This window comes from Triticum dicoccoides, chromosome 4B, assembly GCF_002162155.2.
Source record: "Triticum dicoccoides isolate Atlit2015 ecotype Zavitan chromosome 4B, WEW_v2.0, whole genome shotgun sequence".
NCBI lineage: Eukaryota > Viridiplantae > Streptophyta > Magnoliopsida > Poales > Poaceae > Triticum > Triticum dicoccoides.
Genome location: NC_041387.1, coordinates 32,635,497 through 32,651,893, shown reverse-complemented (window position 1 = coordinate 32,651,893; position 16,397 = coordinate 32,635,497). Strand labels below are relative to the sequence as shown.

At 46.3% G+C, this 16,397-nt stretch overlaps 2 long non-coding RNA genes across 4 annotated transcripts; one reads left to right on the top strand and one right to left on the bottom strand.

The window, feature by feature from the left end:
- Nucleotides 1-9,064: 9,064 nt before the first annotated feature.
- LOC119293283 lies at nucleotides 9,065-12,147 on the bottom strand. Of its 3 annotated transcripts, none has more exons than XR_005143015.1 (7): nucleotides 10,887-12,147; nucleotides 10,574-10,729; nucleotides 10,437-10,499; nucleotides 10,104-10,191; nucleotides 9,904-10,018; nucleotides 9,380-9,434; nucleotides 9,065-9,296 (listed from the first exon to the last, which is right to left on the bottom strand). It is a non-coding gene; the product is annotated as an uncharacterized LOC119293283 (long non-coding RNA). The 3 variants fall into 3 exon arrangements; XR_005143016.1 differs by having other exon boundaries at nucleotides 10,574-10,725; XR_005143014.1 differs by having other exon boundaries at nucleotides 10,574-12,147.
- Nucleotides 12,148-14,354: 2,207 nt separating this feature from the next.
- Nucleotides 14,355-16,153, top strand: LOC119293280. The gene is made up of 3 exons (XR_005143013.1): nucleotides 14,355-14,760; nucleotides 15,227-15,517; nucleotides 15,901-16,153. It is a non-coding gene; the product is annotated as an uncharacterized LOC119293280 (long non-coding RNA).
- The last annotated feature ends 244 nt before the right edge of the window (nucleotides 16,154-16,397 follow it).

Genomic DNA, 16,397 nt, shown 5'->3' with positions numbered 1-16,397 from the left:
CGGGAAGTTCCTGCCTGATTAAGTAGGGTAGGAATGGTTCTGTCCACGGGGCAATTACTGCCATTATTTCGTGGGCTAAAGGTGTTATTTCATTGGCTGAGCGACCGATTATGTCAGAATGTTCTGTGTTGGGTGGTGCAGTTGGTTCCAGGTTGTCATTTCCGGACTCTTCTTCCCATAATACGGATGGCTTAAGGAGTCGTTCCAGGAAGATGTTTGGAGGGACGGCGTCGCGTTTTGCGCCGATGCGTGCCAACACGTCTGCTGCCTGGTTATTATCCCGGGCTACATGGTGGAATTCGAGTCCTTTGAACTGGGCTGACATTTTTAGGACGTCGTTACGGTAGGCTGCCATTTTTGGATCTTTGGCATCAAAGTCTCCATTTACTTGGGATATTGCGAGGTTTGAATCCCCGCGCACCTCTAGGCGTTGAATACCCATGGAGATTGCCATCTGGAGGCCATGTAGAAGGGCCTCGTATTCGGCTGCATTGTTGGAGTCCATGTACATTATTTGAAGTACGTATTGGACTGTGTCTCCGGTTGGGGACGTCAAGACGACGCCAGCCCCCAAGCCAGCCAACATTTTGGAGCCGTCAAAATGCATGATCCAATTGGAGTATGCACTGTACTCTTTAGGGAGTTCGGCTTTGGTCCATTCGGCGATGAAGTCAGCCAAAACTTGCGACTTTATAGCTCGCCGTGGTTTGTAGGTTATGTCAAATGGTAAGAGCTCAATGGCCCATTTTGCAATCCTGCCCGTCGCGTCGCGATTATTTATAATATCATTGAGAGGTACTTCGGAGGCCACCGTTATGGAACACTCTTGAAAGTAGTGTCGCAGCTTCCGGGGTGCCATGAACACCGCATACGCTATCTTTTGATAATGTGGGTACCGGGACTTGCATGGAGTTAAAACAGTGGATACGTAGTACACTGGTTTTTGAAGAGGGAATTTTTGCCCTTCTGTTTCTCGTTCGACGATGAGTACGGCGCTAACAACTTGATGTGTTGCCGCGATATATAATAACATAGGCTCACCCAAGTTGGGCGCGGCCAGGACCAGATTTGTTGCCAATATGGCCTTAATTTCTTCGAGTCCGGTCGTGGCAGCATCCATCCATTCAAAGTGTTCGGTGCGCCGGAGGAGGTGATAGAGGGGCAGTGCCTTTTCTCCCAAACGGGAGATGAAGCGGCTTAGAGTCGCCATGCATCCCGTCAATTTTTGTATCTTTTTGAGGTCTTTTCGGATATCCAATTGTGACAGAGCCCGGATCTTGGCTGGGTTTGCTTCAATTCCTCTACCGGATACAATGAAGCCCAAGAGCTTTTCGGCTGGTACGCCGAAAACACATTTTTCTGGGTTGAGCTTAATGTCGTATGCTCGGAGGTTGTCGAATGTAAGCCTCAAATCGTCTATTAGAGTTTCGACGTGTTTGGTCTTAACGACCACATCGTCTACGTACGCCTCCACTGTTTTGCCTATCTGGGTGGCCAGACATGTCTGAATCATGCGCTGATATGTTGCGCCGGCGTTTTTGAGTCCGAAGGGCATTGTGTTGAAGCAGAATGGTCCGTACGGAGTAATGAATGCCGTTGCGGCCTGGTCTTTTCCGCCATCTTAATTTGATGGTATTCGGAGTATGCGTTGAGGAAGCACAATGAATCGTGTCCTGCGGTGGCATCGATGATTTGGTCGATGCGGGGGAGAGGGAAAGGGTCCTTTGGACAGGCCTTGTTAAGGTCTTTGAAATCGACACAAAGGCGCCAGGATTTGTCCTTTTTGGGTACCATTACCAGGTTGGCTAGCCAGTCCAGATGTTTTATATCTCTGATGAATCCGGCTTCTAAGAGTTTGGCTAGCTCCTCTCCCATTGCCTGTCTTTTGGGTTCGGAAAATCGCCGAAGAGCCTGTTTGACTGGCTTGAATCCTTTTAGGATATTTAGGCTGTGTTCTGCGAGCCTGCGTGGGATTCCTGGCATGTCTGAAGGGTGCCAGGCAAAAATGTCCCAATTTTCCCAAAGGAATTCTCGTAGTGCGGCTTCTACATCAGGATTTAATTGTGCCCCAATGGAGGCCGTCTTTGTAGGGTCCGTTGGATGGACCTGGAATTTGACTATTTCGTCTGCTGGTTTAAAAGAGGTGGATTTAGACCTCTTATCGAGTATCACATCGTCCCTATCCACCGTGGAGCGCAGCGCAGTGAGTTCCTCTGCCTCTAGGGCTTCGGATAATGCCTCTAGGGCCAGTGCGGCTGTCTTATTTTCAGCGCGGAGTGCTATATCTGGATCACTGGCAAGAGTGATTATTCCATTGGGCCCGGGCACTTTGAGCTTCATGTACCCGTAATGGGGTATAGCTTGTAAGATTGTGAATGCCTCTCGCCCTAACAAGGCGTGATATCCGCTGCCGAATGGGGCCACTTGGAACGTGACCTCTTCGGACCTGTAATTGTCCGGCGAGCCGAACACTACGTCTAGTGTGATTTTTCCTGCGCAGCGTACTTCTCGACTAGGGATTATTCCTCTAAAGGTTGTGCTGCTTCGCTCAATGTGGCTCCAGTCAATTTCCATTTTTTGGAGGGTTTCCTCGTAGATGAGGTTTAATCCACTGCCGCCATCCATGAGTACTTTGGTAAGACGAAAGCCGTCCACTATCGGACTGAGGACCAATGCGGCTGGTTCTCGAGCTGTTCGGAATTTAGGTTCGTCGCTGGCATTGAAGGTGATAGCCGTGTCGCTCCATGGGTTTGTTGTTGCTACTTGGTAGACTTTGGCGAGGCTGCGGATTGTTCATTTCCGCATGTTATTTGATGCAAAAGTCTCGAAGACTGTTAATACCGTACTGGTACTGTTGGGCTGGTTGCCCGGGGCTAGAAAGCTTTCGCCACTTTTGGCCACCTGCCGTAACATCCAACATGCTCGAAGGCTATGTGTTGGAGTGGCGCCCTCCATACTGTGGATTTTATAGGGTCCGTTGAGCCATCCCTCCAGTACGGTTCTGTGCCCTTTAGGGGCTTTTTGCTTTTTGCTTTTTAACCCAGGTGCTTGAGTATGACGCACCCTTTTATTTCGAACTAGGGTTGTATTCATGGCTGGATTGTCCCAAAACCTGGTTTCGGTTTTCCAGGCACTCTCCATCGCACAATATTTTTGTACTATGGTCGCCAGATCGGCGAAGCGTGTAACTTCGCGACGACTTATGGCGTTCATGATTCCCTTGTCCGTACAATTGTTGCAGAAAATTGAGATTGCGCTTTCCTCACGGCAGTCTTTTATCCTGTCCATGACCAGGAGGAATCTGGCCCAGTAGTGATGTACTGTTTCATCGGGCTCTTGCCGTATTTGAGATAGATCGCTTATGTTTGGGTGGGCGGGCGGAATTAAATTCGGAACCCCGCCCGGTCTGAGGCTCAAAGGCCGAGAAGTTTCCGGATTTGAAAGCTTGGATTGCTGGATGTTATCCGACAAATCTGGTCCGATGCCTGACTTTAGGTTCAGTACTTGATTGACATCCATCCCTCCGCGGGAATCCGGCGTGAAGGGATCGGGAATCTGGACATAACTGGTTTTTAACATAGAGGAAGAGTTGCCGCGTTGTTCCTCTACCACAACAGCGTGGTGGGTAGCCTGGGGAGAGTTAATTTCTCTCAGATCGGTTTTAAGCCCAATCTGATCGTAGTCTGTGGCGACTCCCAGGGCGGCGATGCGATCCAAGAGCTCATTTACGGAGGAGATCTCCATCGGATCTAGCTGCTCGGCGAATTCCGAGTTGACGTGAAGATCACTTTTGATGACTCGAGAGGTCATTGTCGGAGCGGCGGCCGAACAGGCGGTCATAAGAAAACCGCCTAGCCGGATAGTTTGGCCGGGGGCCAAAGCTCGCTTGACGACGGTGCCGTCTTTAACGACGGGAAAAGGCATCCCTCCTGATTGCGACGGCACAGAGGAACTCTCAATGAAAGCACCAATGTCGGTGTCAAAACCGGCGGATCTCGGGTAGGGGGTCCCGAACTGTACGTCTAGGCGGATGGTAACAGGAGACAAGGGACACGATGTTTTACCCAGGTTCGGGCCCTCTTGATGGAGGTAAAACCCTACGTCCTGCTTGATTGATATTGATGATGTGGGTATTACAAGAGTAGATCTACCACGAGATCAAGGAGGCTAAACCCTAGAAGCTAGCCTATGGTATCATTGTTCTTCGTCCTACGGACTAAAGCCATCCGGTTTATATAGACACCGGAGAGGGCTAGGGTTACACAGAGTCGGTTACAAAGGTAGGAGATCTACACATCCGTATCGCCAAGTTTGCCTTCCACGCCAAGGAAAGTCCCATCTGGACACGGGACGAAGTCTTCAATCTTGTATCTTCATAGTCTTGGAGTCCGGCCGATGATGATAGTCTGGCTGTCCAGACACCCCCTAGTCCAGGACTCCCTCACCTTGCTTACAAGGGCCCGGGCTGCGGCGTGGTTCCCGCCGAGTCCGGCATGAATTTCAGCCAGAAGATTCCGCCCTTCCTCTTCGGAGATACACCTTTGAAGGACTCCGGTGGTGCTTTTCTTATAAAGCTCTCCCTCATGGACTTTATAGGCTTTAGATCGCTGCACTATGCAGCGTGCCTTGTTTTGTTCCTCGGGAAGTTCCTGCCTAGTTAGGTAGGCTAGGAATGGTTCTGTCCACGGGGCAATGACTCCCATTATTACGTGGGTTGAGGATGTTACTTCGTTGGCAGAGCCTCCCATTGTGTCAGAATGCTCGGTGTCGGGCGGTGCGGCTGGGTCCGGGCTGTTATTTCCGGATTCCCCTTCCCATTGTTCAGATGGCTTGAATAGCCTCTCCAAGAAAATGTTGGGGGGGGGGGGACTGCATCGCGCTTTGCGCCGATGTGTGCCAAGACGTCTGCTGCCTGATTGTTTTCCCGGGCTATATGGTGAAATTCGAGTCCCTCGAACCGAGCTGACATTTTGAGGACGACGCTGCAATAAGCTGCCATTTTCGGATCCTTGGCATCAAAGTCTCCATTTATTTGGGATATCGCGAGGTTCGAATCCCCACGCACCTCTAGGCATTGGATTCCCATGGAGACTGCCATCCGGAGACCATGTAGAAGGGCCTCGTATTCGGCTGCGTTGTTAGAGTCCGTGTACATTATCTGGAGTACATATTGAATTGTATCTCCCGCTGGGGACGTCAAAACAACGCCAGTTCCCAGACCTGCTAACATTTTGGAGCCGTCGAAGTGCATGATCCAGTTGGAATATGTGTCGTACTCTTTAGGGAGTTCGGCTTCAGTCCATTCGGCGACGAAGTCGGCCAAAACTTGCGACTTGATAGCTCGCCATGGCTTATAGGTTATGTTGAACGGGAGGAGCTCAATGTCCCATTTGGCAATCCGGCCCGTCGCATCGTGGTTGTTTATAATATCGTTAAGGGGTACTTCGGAGGTTACTGTTATCGAGCACTCTTGAAAGTAGTGTCACAGCTTCCGGGATGCCATAAACACCGCGTACGCTATCTTTTGATAATGCGGGTACCGTGACTTGCATGGAGTGAGGACAGTGGACACGTAGTAAACTGGTTTTTGAAGGGGGGATTTGTGTCCGTCCGTTTCTCGTTCGACGACGAGCACTGCGCTTCCAACTTGACGAGTTGCCGCAATGTATAATAGCATTGGTTCGCCGATGTTAGGCGCGGCCAGGACCGGGTTTGTTGCTAGTATGGCTTTTATTTCTTCGAGTCCGGCTGTGGCAGCATCCGTCCACTCGAAGTGTTCGATGCGCTGGAGGAGGCGATAAAGGGGTAATGCCTTTTCTCCCAAGCGGGAGATGAAGCGGCTTAGAGCCGCCACGCATCCAGTCAATTTTTGTATTTGTTTGAGGTCCTTTGGAATATCCAATTGTGAAAGAGCTCGGATCTTGGCTGGGTTTGCTTCAATTCCTCTACCGGATACAATGAAGCCCAAGAGCTTTCCGGCTAGTATGCCGAAAACACATTTTTCCGGGTTAAGCTTGATGTCATATTCTCGGACGTTATCGAATGTGAGCCTCAAGTCGTCTACTAGAGTTTCGATATGCTTGGTTTTGACGACCACGTCATCTACGTATGCCTTCACTGTTTTGCCGATCTGGTTTGCCAGACATGTCTGAATCATGCGCTGATATGTTGCGTCGGCGTTTTTGAGCCCGAAGGGCATTGTGTTGAAGCAGAATGGGCCGTATGGGGTGACGAATGCCGTTGCGGCTTGGTCTGGCTCTGCCATCTTAATTTGATGGTAGCCGGAGTATGCATCGAGGAAACACAATGAATCATGTCCTACGGTAGCGTCGATAATTTGATCGATGCGGGGGAGGGGGAAGGCATCCTTTGGGCAAGCCTTGTTGAGGTCCTTGAAATTGACGCATAGGCGCCAGGATTTGTCCTTCTTTGGTACCATCACCAAGTTTTCTAGCCAGTCCGGATGTTTATGTCTCTGATGAATCCGGCCTCCAGTAGTTTGGCTAGATCCTCTCCCATGGCTTGTCTCTTAGGCTCGGAGAAACGCCGAAGAGCCTGCTTGACAGGCTTGAATCCTTTTAGGATGTTTAGGCTGTGCTCGGCCAGCCTGCGTGGGATTCCTTGCATGTCTGAAGGGTGCCAGGAAAAAATGTCCCAATTTTCGCGTAGGAATTCTCGTAGTGCGGCGTCTACATCAGGGTTTAATTGCGCCCCGATGGAGGCCGTTTTTGTAGGGTCCGTTGGATGGACTTGGAATTTGACTATTTCGTCCACCGGTTTAAAGGAGGTGGACTTGGATCTTTTATCGAGTATCACGTCGTCCCTGTTCACCGTGGAGCGTAGCGCAGTCAGTTCTTCGGCCGCTAGGGCTTCGGATAGTGCCTCGAGGGCCAGTGCGGCTGTCTTGTTTTCGACGCGGAGTGCTATGTCCGGGTCACTAGCAAGAGTGATGATTCCGTTGGGTCCGGGAATTTTGAGCTTCATGTACCCATAATGGGGTATAGCTTAAAAAATTGTGAATGCCTCTCGCCCTAATAGAGCGTGGTATCCGCTGCTAAACGGGGCCACTTGAAACGTGACCTCCTCGGACCTGTAATTATCCGGCGTGCCGAACACCACATACAGTGTGATTTTTCCTGTATAGCACGCTTCCCGACTGGGGATTATTCCTCTAAAGGTTGTGTTGCTTCGCTCAATGCGGCTCCAGTCTATTTCCATTTTTTGTAGGGTTTCCTCATAAATGAGGTTCAATCCGCTACCACCGTCCATGAGTACCTTGGTAAGACGAAAGCCGTCCACTATTGGACTGAGGACCAACGCGGCTGGTGCTAGGGTTGTCCGGAATTTAGGTTCATCACTGGCATTAAAGGTAATAGCCGTGTCACTCCATGGGTTTATTGTCGATACTTGGTAGACTTCGGTAAGGCTGCGGAGTGTTCGTTTCCGCATATTATTTGATGCGAAAGTCTCGAAGACTGTTGATACCGTACTAGTCTCCCTGGGCTGGTGCTCTGCGGATTCTGGAGTTAGAAGCTCCTCGCCACTTCTGGCCACCTGCCAGAGTATCCAACATGCTCTAAGGCTATGAGTTGGTCTGGCGCCCTCTGTACTATGAATTTTACATGGTCCATTGAGCCATCCTTCCCATACGGTTCCATACCCTACAGAGGGTTTCTGCTTTTTGTTGCTTAGGCTAGGTGCCTGGCGATAATGCACCCTTTTATTCCGGACTGGGGTTGTATTCAGGGCCGGATTGTCCCAAAATTTTATTTCGGTTTTTCAAACGCTTTCCATCGCACAATACTTTCGTACTATGGATGCCAAGTCGGTGAAGCGCGTAATTTCACGACGACTTATTGCGTTGAGGATTCCGTTGTCCGTGCAATTATTGCAGAAGAATGAAATTGCATCCTCCTCGCGACAGTCCTCTATCCTATTCATAACCAGGAGGAATATGGCCCAGTAATGGTGTACTGTTTCTGTGGGCTCTTGCCGAATTTGGGATAGATCCCTTATATTTGGGTGGGCGGGTGGAGTTAAACCCGGAACCTCGCCCAATCTGAGACTCAGGGGCCAAGGAGTTTCCAAATTTGGAAGCTTGGGTTCTTGGATGTTGTCCAATGAATCTAGCCCGTTGCCTGACTTTAGGTTCAGGGCTTGAGTGACGTCCTCCCCTCCGCGGGTATTCGGCTTGGAGGGATCGGGAATCCGGACATAACTAGTCCTTAAGATGGGTGAAGATTTGTCGCATTGTTCCTCCACCACTGCGACGTGGTGGGTGACCTGGGGAGAGTTAATCTCTCTCGGATCGGGTTTAAGCCCAATCTGATCGTAGTTTGTATACTACAAGAGGACAGAGCTTTTGTAACACCGAGTTGTGTTACTACAGGCCCAAAAGAGTGTTACTATGCCATATAGTAACACAGTTTCAAATGTGTTCCATTAGACCGTGTTACTAAGTGATGTCAACTGTCACACATAGTAAATGTTACCATATGTTAAAAAATATGTTACTACTAGATTATAGTAACATGCATTTTATGTGTTACCAAACATGGCGGTAACACATTTTTGTAATTATAGTAACACACATAGTAACATATATTTGTAGACATAGAACATTGCTAGTAACATGTTTTTGTAACTACAGTAACACAATTGGTAACATATATTTTTATCGTTGGAACACAAGTAGTAACATAATATCCAAATATGGTAGCATTATAATTTATAGTTGTCAACTTCCACAGTAACAAATTTTGTAACTATTTTAACACTATCAGTAACACTACTATATTAATTTGGCAACATAATTATTTTTTTATTTTTTAATTATTAACCATAAAATTCAACACCCATTTTATGAAAAATACATTTATTCATTAAAAAACACTGTAATTGCAAAATAGTTAATTGTTTTTATATTTTGCTTGCCACAGTTAGATTGGTAGAGAAATTGAAGCACGGCAGATACACAAATTCAAAATATCAAGATATGTACTATGAATATACAAGAGTGTATTACACTTATGCATTACAATAAATAAATACAAATATTCTTAGGTGCAACAACATATCATTTATATCAATTTAACTATAGAAAACACAAGTATGGAGAATATTACACCATAGCATTTGCATAAATTCGACCAAAGAAAAAGATCTTTTGAATAATATTACATTTTTCAATCTATCAGTGTAAACTACAACTATTGGGAAGTAAAATCTTCAAATTTTATTTGCTTCCTGTTCCAACCGAAGTATTCAGCTGCAAGTCAATTATCCTTGTTTCAAATCTGTAAAAGAAAAGACCCTATAGTTATGTAATTAAATATACACAAATATGATCTCGAATATGGAAGAAAAGACTTCAACTTACAAAAGTTGAAGGCCAAGCAATTAAGTATCCTGAAGAGAAAGCTTCACCAATTGTCCTGCAACCAGAAACTTCCCTTACTAACTCCTCATTATCAAGAATAGGTTCATCTATGCGCACATGAAATTTTTTAGAAATTAACTCAATACCACCAGCCTTAGTAACTGGATCAATAGTCAGAAAAGTACCATACAATGTTTTGCTTGTTGGGATATGATGAAGTCTTTAAAACTACTTTAAAAGCTATGATCATTATTAGCATTCAACAGCAATAAGAATATAATTTGCATGAACAATATGATCTCTATTTTAATGGCATCCTAAAATACATGACCCCATAAAAACTAAATAAACTGGACTAGCCATCAAAGTCTAATGCCCAAGGACAACTCACTTGCTCACGCTTGGTTGAAGTTATCATTTACTTGTAGATTTGTAACAGAAGTCATTTTTTAAGGAGGCATGTTAGATTGGTTTGGGTCAGGAATTTGAGTACAGTAAACCCATGCCCCTTGGCGGATCTTTACCTTGATTGAAGAAGTACGCCTTTTTTTAGCGAACTGGATGTGGGCGTTCAATTCTAGTCCCCTGCTTGTCTAGTCTTGAAAAATATTCAACTGCGCAATCCCTCATTTCCCTTGCCTACAAAGAGACAAGTAGTAGATGGAATGATATTCATATCCTAGAGCTACAGAAAGCTCAAAACTCAAAAACACACAAACCTTACCTTTTGTACATAATCAATAACAAGGTCTTGTGGTGACGATGATTTTTTGTTGAATTTGTAACTGACCGACATCATCATGCTCGCCATCCTGGTTCCATGACACAACAATGGTAAGCAATTAATATTTTTATATTCTATCTTTGTGACATGAGTGAGAGTAAGTCTAGACATAACTTTTTGGCATGAACGCGACAGATTATTAGCCTCAAAAATGTCATGTTTCATAGACAAGCATGCCTCAACAGGTCCATTGCATTGGATTCTCTACAAACTGAAATATTAATACGAAGGTTTCAAGTGAAAAGCAATGATATAGCCATGTATTGACATTACCTTTGTTTTACCATGTAGTATTTGTAACCGAGAAATGCCAGTATGATTTGATTGGAGATTTTCCTACAGAACTAACAAGTATGAGTAAAATATTGATATAAATGCATACAAAAGGAAGGGACAAAGAAGTCATTTACCTCTTCTATTCCATTATTCCCTTTGGCATGTTCCAAACAATTGGCAAGCTTGTTCCAAAAGGCTAGCTTTCTTCATTGCATTTTACAACTATTCTTTGCCCCTTTGGCATGTTCCAAAAAAATTGACAAGCTTGTTCTCCCGTGCTTGCGTACTTCCTTATGTAATACAAGATTAAGAAAAGTACTAATTAAGTGTCAATAAAACCATTACAAGTAAAGACAGATTAAATAATGACATCACAAGCACAATATAAATTGCGAATAGACATGAATTCGTAGAAGATAAATGAGGGAAGGAGAAAGGAGAATCCACCTAGGAGAAGATTTGAGTCTTGGACAGGAAAACCAAGCAGTACAAGTTGTGGACGTCTCCTCTGCAATTTGGGTCGCAGAACCAAGCAATCCGACCAAAAGAAACATGTGAATGGAGAGGGCAAAGAGGTACACAGTAGCATGCCAATGCACTATCAGCTTATCATAACTCGAAATAGAGAGAGGAGATTCAAGACCACGGTCCAGCCACCCACACTCAATGCCATTGGATATAAGATGCGCCTATGAACAAAATCTTATCTAGTTTGAAAACACAACGCTCAATCAACAGATATTCATTAAAAAAATCTTCTGCTGGAACTTCGAGATAACAAGTTAAAAATCGGACTAAGAATCCGGGACATTTGCGCATGGTACTTATTTTAATTTCTACCAGTTTGTGCTGGATTCATGTGTGGCACTAGGATGAGAAGGTGGTGAATTTTGTGAAGTGCACACATTGTCGTGCTCCTCGAGTTGTTGACTGACTGTGTGCCGATGAACATGCAGCAATTCCAACAGGACATATTGTCCTGCTCTCATGGGTGAGTACTCTTGCGTGTAACATTCCTCATCTGATTTGTTTTACCCTGGTATCTTTGCTTTATTCATTAGACCAAAATTGTCCATGGTCTGCTACTGATCCTAAACTGGTGACCCATCTGTTTAGTGTTGTGGCCGTTTTGTTTAATACCCTCTCATGGTTTGCTACATGCTAATGTCTTTTTTTATGAAATCTCCAAACGCAGCAGCATGTTGCCTCATGTGCCATCCCAATAAGTCAGTGAAGCAGCAGCAGCAAGGTGGCCGCGGGGTGAGAAATCAGAGAAACGTACAAGTGAAAGGTTCAGAGGTTAAAGAATCAGATGGATGAAAGTACTAGTACAGAGGTGAAACACTTAGATGGATGAACAAGTACAAGTACTGAGATTACAGCTTGCTCCCGACCCAAATAAGGAATTCGTAGCAGGCAGATCTGAGAAGGGGTGGGCGTTCAGATCCATACCAAACACGAGATCGTACCCCTTCAGGATGTAGGTGCCGAAGCTGAGGATCGACGAGGCCGTCGCCGCAGCAATCCAATTGGCGCCGAGGTAGGTTGAGGAAGCGGTAGATCGATCCGGGGGTTGAGGTGGGTGGGGGCGCGGGTGCTGGGAGGGGCTACAGGCGGCGGCGCGCTGGGCGTTCGAGGGCGGCGACGTAGCCGCCGAACAGGGGGCGTGCTGGGCGTTTGAGGGCGGAGAGATAGCGGCTGGGCTGGATGTAGATCGGATTTGAGACCCAGTTTATTTAGCCTTTTGTTGGTTATAATTGGAGGGAAAAGTAAGCGGGAATATTAGAGATTTAGCGCCAGCAGAAAAAATCAAGGGAAATCTGGAGGGAAATTGTTTTGGAAGAACCGGGACACTGTTACATATAGTTATTCGTTTGGCATGAAAATTATCTTAAATGTTTTTTTTGCATAAAAAATGGAGCATATTTTAGTATTTATCTATTATTGAGAGGGAAATTGGATATAGTTAAATAGTAATCGGATATTGTCTTTGGAGGCCGAGCTCCATGGAGCTCGGTTTTGAAAAATTGGAATTTTGTCTACATTTCAAAAAATTCTTAAAAAAAACATACATATACATGAAGGCATAACACACGTGTGTGGTTGGGGTTCAACCCCGGCACCTTGGGCCTCGAATTCGATGTCTTCAGCCAACAAAATCAATGAAGAACACCGGAAATTTCTGGAAAACCGTCACCACCAGGCGAATCTGCAGTAGACAACACAAAACTATACAAGACGCTCCTCACTCGCTTCTCAACGCCTGTTGGAGAATAAGCATTGGCCATAATAGACCAGCATAAAGTTATGATTTGCATTCTCATGTGTATTTACATAACATGTGCAATATAACATATAACAGAGTCTCATGGGAGTGCAGGGGAGGGTCTGCCATGGGTACTAGCGTTGTTCTGACTGGGATATCCTGATGTGGAACGATGGGCACGCCGGTGTTGTCATGACAATCGGCGGTCAGTTGCCGGAGCGGCGACGATGGCGATGTTGTTGTCATGACCAATGCGCAGCGTTGCCGCGTCCTTGGGGAGCGATGTCGCTGCTGCGATGGGAGCGACACTGTTCCCGGAGGGCGGCTGTGATTCAGAATCGACATTTGCTTTTATATTCACCGAGTCGTGTTGTGATAAAATTGGTGAGGCGGAATTAAGACATTTAGGTGATGAATTTTAATTTGGGCGAAAAGAGAACGTGCGTTGTGTACCCTTGCTTACAAGAGATCAAACTATAAGTTTAATTGTGATGTTGTCTGGTCAAGGTACTTTAAGCATGAGGTTACGATCCAGTTGATATAAAAAACATTGAGGTTGATGACGACTCATGATATTCATTTGTGTCCTTGATCTGTTACCCCGCCGGCCAAATGGAGCATATGCTTCTCTACCTCGTGAGAGCTAGCGGCACCCAGAACATGGGCGACGATGGTTGCACTAACCATAGATGATGGTGAACATTGGTAGTGGTGATCGGAATAGACCTCGACGAAACTATCATAGATGGACTCCTTGTTGTGGTGTCGTCATAGCTCTCGCTAGCGTTGGACAATATGGAACCACACCAACTCCCAACAAAAGAAACTATTCTATTGCTCATGAAGAATGACGTAGCAACGCATATGGTAGAACAATGGACATCCGAAGCAACCTTCAAATAACTTGGGAACGATGGATCTGAGAGGCTGACACATCGATCCAGTCTCCTCCTTCCTTCCCCTACATGGCAACAGGCCGACAAAGAATATGGGGAGATCTTGCTCCTGATCGGTCGCCTCGACCAAGATCATGTCATTCCCATGCGAGTGCCCATGAGAGCTACGATCGGCATGGGATAAAGTTGTGACCATTGTGGTGGGCGACTTTGGATGGGCGCTGAAAACACATGTGGTGGTGCTACAAAGTGGTGTCGATGGGATGCTTGAGATGTGACCGACCACCGACGATGTTGCAATGACAGTGATGCGAGAGGGTGACAGCTGGTTGCCACAACAGCAACGATGGGCGCGATGATGTTGCAGTGACCAGTGTTGCTACGTGATCCTATGACCCAAGAGGTAACAGATTGACTTTACACCGGCAAGTCGAGTCCACTAACAGAAGACAGACAACCGTCGGGAGTATGGGACATCGCAGCCGCCCCACTATTACCTTGGATTATAGTTTGAGAAAAAGGCATGACCGAGAAAACCCGGAACCAGTGACATTGGCAGTTGGCTAATCTTCATGGACCGTTCCGTGCATGATTTTTTATTTTTTTTGGTAAAAGCGAGCGAACCGGCGGAAAGGCCCCAAAACAAGCGAACCGGTCCAAAAGCCCATCGTCTGATTTATTTTCGTGTGGATAATCTAGGGATTTTCCCCGAATAGGTGCACATTCGCCCCCCTTCCGCCGCCGCCCCTTCCACTATAGGGCACCACCGCCCTTCCGCCGCCGCCCCTTCCACTATAGGGCACCACCGCCCTTCCGCCGCCGCCCTTGCACGGCACGGCGACGCCACCCCGCGCCGCCAGGAGCCCAGGACGGACACTCCGATGCCTCCTCGTGCGGCCGCGCCACCGCTGTGCTGGGTGCTGGTCAAGCGACCCCAGCCATCCAGGGGACGCCATCGCCGCTGCCTGGTCTCCAGCGTCCAGCCGTCCAGCCGCTGCAGGTCCAGCTACTCCAGCCCTCCCTCCGATACACACTGCGGACCAGGAGGTCCAGCTAGCGGACCAGGAAGACGGATGGTGGCCTTCCTCCGCCCCTGACAAGGACGACCGATGGTCGCCTTCCTCCGCTCCCGACCAGGACGCCCCGACCACCGACGCTGGTAATATGATCTCTTTCTTCTCCACTCTGATTACCAATTCTTCTATTCTATCCAAGCATCCATATGTGATACGTCAACTTGTGAAGTTTGTGAACTAGTAGAACTACTAAACTGTGTTGCTTTTGCTGGCCTGATGACAATAGTTGATAAAGAATTATAGAGATCAGGGAAAAGAATTAGAAATTGGTATTTGGTAATTTATATTTCAGTTTTATTGTGTTGCTATTTGGTGTTCTGAGATTATGAGGAAGACTTGTTTGAGACTATGAGAAAGACTTTTTTTTTACGAATGACTATGAGAAAGACTTACATTTGATTGAGTACTGATTCTGGTTTGCTATTTAGTGTTGGTGATGTGATGAAGTTTATGGTGATACGGTGATTTATATCTCATTTTGTCCTTTTTGTGACAGAGAACTAGAGATTATTAGTGTATATGATGAGCGATGCTGATCTTCTGCTGCAGGTACGTGAACAGGGGCGGCGTTGACAACACTGGCCTCCTCCAGCAGCCAATCTTCGCCCCGCTCCTGCTCCGAGCTCCTTTAGCGACCTCACCACCTCGCCTGCTGCCTGCTTCGTGCTCAGCTCGCCTACGAGATGTTCGATCAATTGACCAAATCGAGCCAAGCCAAGTCTGCCTCTCTTGCCTGGGCATGGACGACGGTCAGGTACTTACCACCATCAAGTAGTCGAGTACCAGAAGCGACGCTGACAGAGAGGAAGAGGCTACATAAGGATTCTTGTGTCCCAAAAGGTATGTTCCTTTTTGCCTATTCATGTTCCATGCATTACCTGGCTCACAGTGTCCAGTCAACTCAGCTCACAGTGATCAATGATTGATCAATATTAACACGATTTGATTTTTAATTTAAAGCGGAGCCTACTAGATTATTGGATGTTTGGATGGTCGATATATGTCACTCTCTGACTCTCAGTTCATTCTATCTTTGCGTTTTTTTACTATAATGTTTCTATCACGGCGAAGCAAAAGAACGTGGAATTAGTGATGGCGAAACTTTAAAATGCTTTGCATCATTAGGGTTGTTATTACAGTCCATATATGTATTGAAAATAACCTGACTCTTCTGATTTATAATGAACTTCTGCTCATGCGCTTCAGTGAATCTTATTTTGCAGGAAATTTTGCAAGTGGAGGTGAAGGATTGTTCTAAACTGGCAGATGAAGCTATGCGTTCTTTTAGTGGACTTTTATATGTTTGCATAGTTTTTGCTCTTCAAACATGAAGCTTAGATAATTTCAGAAAAATGTTACTAAGTTAAGTTCATGTATGACAGATTGTCATTGGAGATAGATACACTTTATGTTAGATTTACCATCTTGTAAACTAAGCTTATGTTGTTCGAAATTGACGTTTTGATTAATTTGGGATTTTTGTTTCGTGTCAAAACCTGGACGTCTGATTCAATGGTTTCTTCTTTGTCGTTGTAAACCAGCCTTTGTGTGTGTGACTTCTGTGGCTTGCACTTGCAGCTAGGTGCTAGGCGTTGTGCGTGTGTGATTTTTTGTGCTTGCACTTACAGCTGGCCCCTAGCCATCTTGCCATTCGGTCAACTAGGCGATGTACACTGCCTAACAACTGCTTGTTTGCTTACTACTAGACTGTTGTTTAGTG